The sequence below is a fragment of the Mobula hypostoma genome, chromosome 3 (assembly GCF_963921235.1).
Source record: "Mobula hypostoma chromosome 3, sMobHyp1.1, whole genome shotgun sequence".
NCBI lineage: Eukaryota > Metazoa > Chordata > Chondrichthyes > Myliobatiformes > Myliobatidae > Mobula > Mobula hypostoma.
The window spans coordinates 147,077,072-147,087,121 of record NC_086099.1 but is presented as its reverse complement, the minus strand read 5'-3'; positions in this window follow the sequence as shown (position 1 = coordinate 147,087,121).

Here is a 10,050-nt window from a genome sequence, read left to right as displayed (position 1 = left end):
AGGATGTTTCCATGATTCATATCTGTTGCACTTAAAAGACTCATTAATTTTAATTTTATATTAAAATGCTCTGCAGCCTTGAATTTTAACATTTTTAATCTGCTATCAGTTTCTAGAATTTCTTATTGATAGTTATGGCAATATAGAAAAAATAGCTGTGAACAAGGAGTAGTTAGAAGAAGGGGCACAGTTAATATCCTATTTTGCTGATGTTTTGTTGGCTGCTTTAACTCAGATTATCAGTTACTTTGGCGACTTGTAAGTAGTTGGATCATCATCTGAGATTACCAGTTCTATCATACAGTTTATATCTATGCTTTCTTATTGGGTGCCTTGTAATTTATTTTGCAACAAAAATAAATGTTAGAAATAGGTTAAACTTCTTGGGATTCCATAAATGCTAGGTAGATGCACCACCACCTCAGGTAGTATGTTCCATACACCCATCACTATCACTCGAGTTTAAATAAAAATCTCTGACTTCATTCCCCCCCAACTCCATACAGCCTTCCAATCACCTTAAAATTATGCCCATTCATTTTAACTATTTCCGCCCTGTGAAAAAGTCTCTGGCTGTCCACTCAATCAAAGCATCTTATCATCTTGTATGACTCATATCAAATTATCTCTCATCTTTCAACACTTCAAACAGAAAAGCCTTGCCTCGCTCAACCTATCCTTGTAAGACATGGTCTCTAAACCAGACAGCATCCTGGTAAATCTCCTCTGCACCATCTCTAAAGCTTCCACATCCTTCCTATAATGATGCAGCCAAACAGTACAGTACAATGTTCCGAGTATGATCTAACCAGGGTTTTACAGAGCTGCACAACATTGCCTCGTGTTGCTGAATACAATCCCCTGAATAATGAAATCCAACAAACGGCAAAATATCTTAAAATGGTGATTAGGGAGCTTAAGCTAAATAAATCCTTAGGAGGCGGTGATCACAATATTTCAACTTGAAATTTAATAGGGAGAAAGTAAAGTTTGACGCAGCAGTATTTCAGTAGAGTAAAGGAAATGACAGTGGTATGAGAGACGGAGGTGCAGGATAGATGTATTCCAAAAACAAAGAAATACTCAAATGGCAAAATAGTACAACAAGGGAAGTCAAAGCTAATGAAAAAGCAAAAGAGGGGGAAGCTTTTAAAAACTTACAAAAAGCAACTAAAAGAATCATTAGGAGGGAAAAGAAATCTGAAAGCAAGTTAGCAAGCAATATCAAGGTGGATAGAAAAAGCTTTTGCAAATATATAAAAATAAAATGAGAGATGAAAGTGGATATAGAATCACTAGAAATGAGGCTGGGGGAAAAAATAACAGGCGACAAGGAGATGGCTGATGAAGTAAATAAGTATTTTGCATCAGTCTCCACAGTGGAAGATAAGAGTAGTGTGCCAGGTGTGAGGGAAGAGAAGTGAGTGTAGTTAATATTACAAGGGAGAAGGTGCTCAAAAAGCTGAAAAACCTAAAGGTGCAGAAGTCACCTGACCAGTTGAACTGCACCCTAGGGTTCCGAAAGAGGAGGTGGTAGAGATTATGGAGGCATTAGTAATGATTTTTCAAGAATCATTAGACTCTGGCCCAGTTCCGAAGGACTGGAAAATTGCAAATGTCACCCCATTTAAGAAAGGAGGGAAGCATCAGAAAGGAAATTATAGACTGTTAGTCTGACCTCAGCGGTTGGGAAGATGTTGGAGACGATTGTTAAGGATGAGGTTATGGAGTACTTGGTGTCACAGGACAAGATAGGACAGAGTCAGCATGGAATTCTTAACTTGAAATCTTAACAGAATTCATAATTCTGTTGGAATTCTTTGAGGAGATTATAAGTAGAATAGATAAAGGGGATGCAGTGGATGTTGTTTATTTGAATTTTCAGAAGACCTTTCACAAGGTGCCACACATGTGGCTGCTTAGCAAGGTAAGAGCCCATGGTATTACAGTAAAGTTACTGGCATGGTTAGAGCACTGGCTGTCGGGTAGGAGGCAGCAAGTGGTTGGCTGCCAGTGACGAGAGGTGTTTTGCAAGACACCTTTTTATGCTGTATATCAATGATTTAGATGATAGAATAGATGGCTTTGTTGCCAGGTTTGTAGATTGGTGGAGGGGCAGGTAGTGCTGAGGAAACAGGAAGGCTGAAGAAGAACTTAGACAGATGAGGAGAATGGGCAAGAAAGTGGCAAATGAAATGCAAAGTTGAAAAATACATGGTCATGCACTTCAGTAGAAGAAATAAATGAGCAGACTATTTTCTAAATGAGAAGAAAATCCAGAAGTCTGAGATGCAAAGGGAGTTGTGAGTCCTTTGGCAGAACACCTTAAAAGTTAACTTGCAGGTTGAGTCAGTGGTGAAGGAGGCATATGCAATGTTAGCATTCATTTCGAGAGGTCTGGAATATAAGAGCAGGGTGTGATGCTGAGGCTTTATAAGGCAATGGTGAGACCTCACCTTGAGTATTGGGAACAGTTTTGGGCTTCTCATCTAAGAAAAGATGTGCTGGCATTGGACAGGTTTCAGAGGAGGTTCACAAGGATGATTCTGGGAATGAAAGGGAATATGAAGAACATTTGATAGCTCAGGGCCTGTACTTGTTGGAATTTAGAAGGATGAGGGGATCTCATTGAAACCTTTCGAATGTTGAAAGGCCTAGACAGAGTAGATGTGAAAAGATGTTTCCCATGGTGGGGGAGTCGAGGACAAGAGGGCACAGCCTCAGGATAGAGGAGAGTCCATTTAAAACAGAGATACGGAGAAATTAATTTAGCTAGAGGGTAGTGAATTTGTGCAATTTGTTACCACAGGCAGCTGTGGAGACCAGGTCATTGGGTGTATTTAAGGTGGCGATAAGTTCTTGATTGGCCACGGCATCAAAGGTTATGGGGAGAAGGCTGGGAGTGGGAGAAAAGGGGATCAGCCATGATTGGATGGCAGAGCAGTCTCCGAATTCTGCTCTTATGGTCTTAACCACTCTGTTTGAGGGATCTGTGGATGTGGACCACTAACTCCCTCTATTCCTCCACACAGCTAAAAATCATGCGGTTAATCTTGATTCTGCCTTCAAATTCGCTCTTCCAGTTCACACTTTTCTGGGTTGAACTCCATCTCCAACTTCATATCCCTGCTACTCATTTTGTCAACTCTTACACTTTTACACTATTTACAACTCCATCAACCTTCACGTCATCTGCAAACTTAGTAACACACCCACCCACTTCCTCATCATAAATTCATAAAGGGCAGAGATCCCAGAAAGTTCCCTGCACAACACCACTGGTCACTGACCTCCAGGTAGAATATGCTTCATTTACTACCATCCGCTGTATCTTGTGGGCAAGCCAATCCTGAATGCACATTGCCAAGTTCGTCTGGATTCTGTGGCTTCTGACTTTCTGAATGAGCCTACCATGGGAAACCTTATTAAATCCCTTACTGAAATTGATATGCACCACATCTACTTGATGTGGATTTATCATCAATGTGCTTTGACAAATCCTCTGAAGTTCAATTAGGCTTGTGAGGCTTGACAATGCAAAACAATGCTGACTATCCCTAATCAGACTATGGTTCTCCAAATGCTCATAACCATGTCTCTAAGAATTATCTCTAATAATTTGCCCAGCACTGAAGTAAGACTCACTGGTCTATGATTCCCAGGGTAATGTCTACAATCTTTCTTAAACAAAAGAATTACTTTTGCCACATCCAAGTATCTGGTACTACTCCTGTAGCCAGTGAGGATGCAAAGATCATCACCAAAGATACAACAATCACTTATCTTGCTTCCCTTAGTAACTTAGGGTATATCCCATCTGGCCCAGGGGATTTATATTTCCCAATGTGTTTTTTTTTAAATTCCAGCACACCTTCCTTAATGTCAACTGAATCTTGATCCAGTTGTGAGCCTTTTATCCTTGGCTTTACAATTGATATTGATGTTTTTTTCTTGGTATAGTTTTTGCCAGCTTCACCATGAAAGCAGATTACAAGAGGAAGTGTTTTTACTGTAGAAAAGGAGTGCCAGAAAGTTATTAAATACTTACAAAATGCTTCTTTACTTTCTTAAGATAAATAAGTTTTATAAGATAAATATGGTAGGTTTAGAAACCTTTCAATAAAATTAGTGCTTTAAAAGGAGTTATTGGGATCAATTTTCTTTGTTATTAAATATTTCAAGGGTATTAACATATATACTGTACTAGAATGATTTTTAAATATGCCCTACAGTGGAACCTTTCCAAGATGTATTGCAAAACATAGACACATTTTAAATTACTAATGCAGGAAAGCAAGCTAACGATTCTCTTGCATTGTGGCTGTTTTTCAACATAGGTAGTACAAAGTCAAAGATGGCAAATATGGCAGACACTGAGATTCTCTGGCCACAGTCCTGGTTTGGTACTTAACTGAAAATTCTGGGACATGCAGTGGAAGCATAAAAGGGAATCAAAGGGACCCAAATATGACTTTTTTTTGGTGATTTCTGATTCTTAATGTGAAGAAAAATGATTAAAATGACAGGGAAAGGTTTTGTAAAGTGAAGTTTAAAGGTGTTGACAAAGTAATTGAGCAGGGAGTTTGGGGCTCATTTTGGTAACCCTGGTGACATTAAACATATGTTGGACCAGAGCCAGGTTATCTTCTAGAGGAATTCAGCAGGTCAAGCAGCAGCTATGGAGATGAATAAACTGTCGGTATTTTGGGCTGCAACCCTTCTTCAAGACCGGAAAGGAAGGGGGAAGATGCTAGAATAAAAAGTTGAGGGGAGAGGAAGGAGAATAGTTAGAAGGTGATATGTAGGAAAGATAAAGGGCTGGAGAGGAAAGAAACGGATAGGAGAGGACAGTGGACCATAGGAGAAAGGGAAAGAGGTGGGGAACCATAACCAGATGAGAAGAGGTAAGAGGCCAGAGTGGAGATTAGAAGAGAGGAGGAGGAGGGTTTTTTTTTTACTAGAAGGAGAAATTGATATTTGTGCTATTTTATGAGCTCCCTTTTCTCTTTGTGTGCTTTATGAGTATCTGTCCCATTCCCCCTGTGGAGACAGGATCATCCTCCAGGTGATAGCCACGTAGACAAGTTCCTCTAAAGTTCCTTCTGAGAATTCATCTGCCGTTCTGCCTGCAGTCAAAGTCAATGTGTTCTTTAAGATATATACTCTAACTTTTGACCTGGAATGCACCTTTAAATAAAATAACAAGCATTTGGGCTTTGATCTATCACCTGTTGGCTTCCAGTCCAAATTGCCATTTTTCTCTTTCACCTCAGAGGTACATCACAGAACTTTACATGTTGTGTCTTCTGCCATTCATTTTCAGAAAATTGGAGAAGTACATGGAATGATACAGGCCCTTCTGCTCACAATATTATGCTGAGTTTTTAAACCTACACCAAGATCTATCTAACCTTGCCCTCCATTTTTCTTTCATCCATGTGTCTACCTAAGAGTCTCTTAAATGTCCCTACTGCATCTGCTTTTACCATCATACCTGGCAGCATATTCCATGAACCCACCACTCTCTGTGTAAAAATCCTACCTCTAACATATCCCCTGTATTTTCCTCCAATCACCTTAAAATTATGCACCTTGTATTGGCCATTTACACCCTTGGAAAAAGTCTCAGGCTATCCACTCTACCCATGCCTCTTATAATCTTGTACACCTCTCAGCCTCCTTCACTTCAAAGAAAAAAGCCATAGCTCATTTAACCTTTCCTCATAAGGCATGCTCTCTGATCCAGGCACCATCCTTAAATCTTCCACATCTTTCCTATGTCATCACGACTCTTGAATTCAATCCCCCAATTAATAAAAGCCAGCACACTGTATGTCTTCTTAACCACTCCATTGTCTGGACCCCATAACCCCTCTGTTCCTCCACATTGTGAAGAATCCTGTCATGAACCCTGTACTCCGCCTGCAAGTTTGATCTTCCAAAGTGTAGCACTTAACATTTTTCATCCAACATCCTCTTTGACTTTATACCATCAAGCAGGAGATTCCGATATACTAAAAACAAGAACAGTCAGAATGAGAGACAGTTTCTTCCTTCAGTCCATTAGGCTTCTGAGCTCCCGGTCACATCACATACAAAGTGTCACTGGATAACTTGTTCTGTACCTTACAATATTTAATTTTTGCACTTTAGTTTGTGTATTTATGTGTAATCCAGTTGTAGAATTCATTCTTACTTTCATAAATTATTATATGGTATGTGTGTTATGTACACTGCATTGCTTTAAACCCAGGTTCAGCGAAACATTTCATTTGATGGTATACATGTATATAGTTAAATGACAATACACTTGACTTGTCTTGACAATAGGTGAGAATTGAAAGTGCTTCAAATGAAGCCTGTTCTTTTGCTGTCATGCCTCAAATGACCCAGCTGTATGTCACCACAATTACTTTGCTGGGGGGATCCATACAGCATAGTATGACCAAAGGGATCCCATTTACCATCTTACATAGGTTGATGGATTTGCTGGCATCCAGAGTTGTGCACAACTGTAGTGAATTCAGGTATTGGCTCAGCTGATTATCCAGCATTATTGACCAACATGCTTAACTTAAATACATTTATTTCGTCTGCAGTCAGGGTCGGTGTATTCAGAAGGGCTTCTGGTCCATTTTAGCTGCTCCTCAGTCAGTCAAGGATGCTGTATCTTTTCCCAGTGGAGCAGAGCTTGGAGGTATCTACATAATCTGAAATGGACTCTTTACTGCTGTTAATTAGCACTGTCAGTTTGCACTCACTTGTGAATCATCGGGTGAAGACCAAAATATCATTTTAACTGTTCTAGTGACCAAGCAAGTATCTGAACCATCAAATAATATCTATGATTCTTCTTGATAGCGCTTCCGGAGAGACTAGATCCTCAGAAATTGGTAGCACCATTGGCCTCTTCTACACGCATGAAGGATTAATATAAAAGGTAGAATTAATATTTAAAGGTAATAAATTTGAAACTTAGCTTATATTTTTATTCCCTGTCGCAATTGTCACAATGATTTAAGCACTTACACTTGTAACAGGTGACTGAGAATCTCTGTTTCTCCATCTCCACTGGTCAGGATATTAAAGTTCCACTGATCTTCAGAACCTCCTGATCTACACATAAAAGGTATGAAATCAATGGAGTTCCTACTTTTAATTTTTTATTGTTGTATGTGGTTTAAGAGGCATTTAAATAGATACGTGAATAGGCGGGGAAATGAGGGATACAGACCGTGTAGGCAGATGGGATTAGTTAGATTGGAGTCATGGTCAGCACCGATATAGTAGATCGAAGAGCCTGTTCCTCTGTTGGATTCTATGCACTATGTTCTGTGGTCCTCACTGGAAAAACTCAGTATTTATTGTACAACCTGAACAATTCTGAGAAGGTGCTGTGAGCTGCATTATGCAACATCTGTATGCCACTTTTCTGCTTCGGTTACCCAGCTGATCTCTTTGTGTATGTTCTGACTTATGGACAAAATTAACTCTGGACACCTGTAAAAAATGGAGCCTGTTTCTAATGTGGGGAATAGTCTGTATAAGAATCAGTTATAATGTTCTTTCACAGAGTGAGTGTTTTTAATATCCGGCTGTTCTTGGTGGTGCATGAGAACAATAGAAATTGAGGTATCTTGGTTTATGGCATATAAATTTCTTCCCGCACTACATTTCTTCTTCCATCAACACACATAATTTGTATAACAATGCTCTTTGCATTTCCACCAGATAGCTTAGATGTTTATTTGCTGATGTGGAGGTTTTTTGAACATATTGCACTTATGACAAAATGTATCCTTTTTGGCCAATTAACAATAATGTGCATGCTTTCCATTGTGAACTCCCATTAGCTAATAGTGAAATTACTCTTTGAACACCATATTGCCATATTTAGAGCAATCATCCTCTCATCAGAAATCTGCTTTTGCTTTTCCACAAGAGAGGTTATTACTACTTAAGGATCCTTTTCAATGAAACTAATTTTTTTTTCACTTATTGAACTAGTTTTCACATTGTGTACAACAAAATGATTGAATGTTATTGCAGATGTACTGTTACATTATGTGAAAGAAGTTATATGCATGGGAAGTAAACATTCAAATCATCCACTTTGGATGTGCTATTAATGCTTTTGTTAGTCACAGTGAAAGACAGATATTTCTCCATTACAAAGAACATAAGGCACCAAGTCTGAAGTACAAGATGAGTAGAAGTCTAAGTCACTGGAAATTGTACAAAATACATTTTTAACAATGAGGAATAGAATGGAATCTATCAGCCTTTGGCAGCGCATGCCCACTAATCATAGTACACCCACGCAAATTCAGAAAAGGAATTGCAAAAACAGGAACCAGAATTAGAACTGGAATCAAACAGGTTAAAAAAAGATAGGAACCAAAATATAATCTTAGATCGAGCACTTCCCTGAGTTGATTGAAAAGTTCAAGGTAAAATATATTATCCGAGTACATACTTGTCACCACATACAACCCTGAGATTCTTTTGCTGCGGGCATTCTTAGTAAATCTATAGAACAGTAGCTGTAAATTCTAAACATCAGGAACTGTTAACTGTAAACAAACTGTACAAATGCAGATAGAAACACATAGGAATAAATAACAAGCATGAAATAACAATATAACAGAGTCCTTAAATGAGTGTAGCTATCCACTTTTATTCAAAAACCTGATGGCTGAGAGGTAGTAACTGTTCTTGAACCTGGTGGTGTGAATCCTGAGGCACCTGCTGGCAACAGCGAGAAAAGAACATGGTCTGGGTGGTGAGGATCTTTAATGATGGATGCTGCTTTTCTTCAGCAATGTTTTATGTAGATGTGCTCAATGGTTGGGAGTGTTTTAACTGTAATGTACTCAGCTGAATCTATTACCTTTTGTAGGATTTTCCATCCAAAGGCATTGGCGTTCCCATACCAAGCCATAATCAGCCAATCACCACACAGCTATAGAAGTTTACCAAGGTTTTTGATGACATGCCTAATCTGTGGAACCTCCTGAGGAAGTAAAAGTACTGCCATGCTTTCTTCGCAATTACATTTATATGATGGGTCCAGGACAAGTCCTCTGAAATAGTGACACCCAGGAATTTAAAGTTACTGACCCTCTCCACCTCTGATCCTCCGATGATTACTGGCTCAAGGACCGCAGGTCAAGAGCCTCCATTCTTTCAAGTTCAGCTTTGACGTTGTTTAACAATGGGACTGGTATATGCCTCACTGTCGTCAGAGAGTAGGGTATCACTCCTGGCCTCAGCTGGATAAAGTACTCTTCTTTCAGTACCCCCAGGCCTGTGAACAACTCCGGGTATTTCTCCTGCCACTGAACATTGTTTAGTGAATCCAGCCTTGTACTGAGGTTTAGCTTTTTGATGGCATATCATCCCAGTAGTGGTGAGAAGAGATTCTGAACAACATAGACAATTGTTTCACATTTTTATGGATGGAAGTAGTAAACATTCCTTACACACTGAGCTTATGTTTCCCTGGTCCCACAAGAACTTCCTTTGTTGAATTTAGCATAATGCCTGTTTTCTTCACCAGTTTTGTGACCAGGCGTTCAGGAATGGCTGTGTCAGTGTCCATTTTGAACATCACTGGCTCATTTTGCGACTGAACAGTAGTACACCAGCTTTGTCTATTTGGATCTACAGCCCCAAGGAAAGCTCTCTCTTTGTCTGAATCATGGTCTTCTTTGACCTCCTGAAGGACTGTTTCTGAGTGACACTGGCTTTTATAATGGCCAGCTCTGTTGCACTGGTGACATTTCACTTCTGTTGCTGGACGGAGCTCTTTGATGTAGAATGGAGACTTGTCGCATCTCCTGCAATTGGATAGTTTACCTGTTCTTTGTTTCACTTGTCTGTTTTGTTTGAGGTGAGCTCTACTCCCACCTCTTTCTGTTGTCTTTCTGGCTGCACCTTGTTTGTACCCGTCTTTTTGTATAGCCTCTAGCTTTATCTCAGCATCATTTTCGTGCCTGAGTTCTGCCTGTTGCTGGCAAGCATTCTCACTCCGCCTGACCATAGTAATAG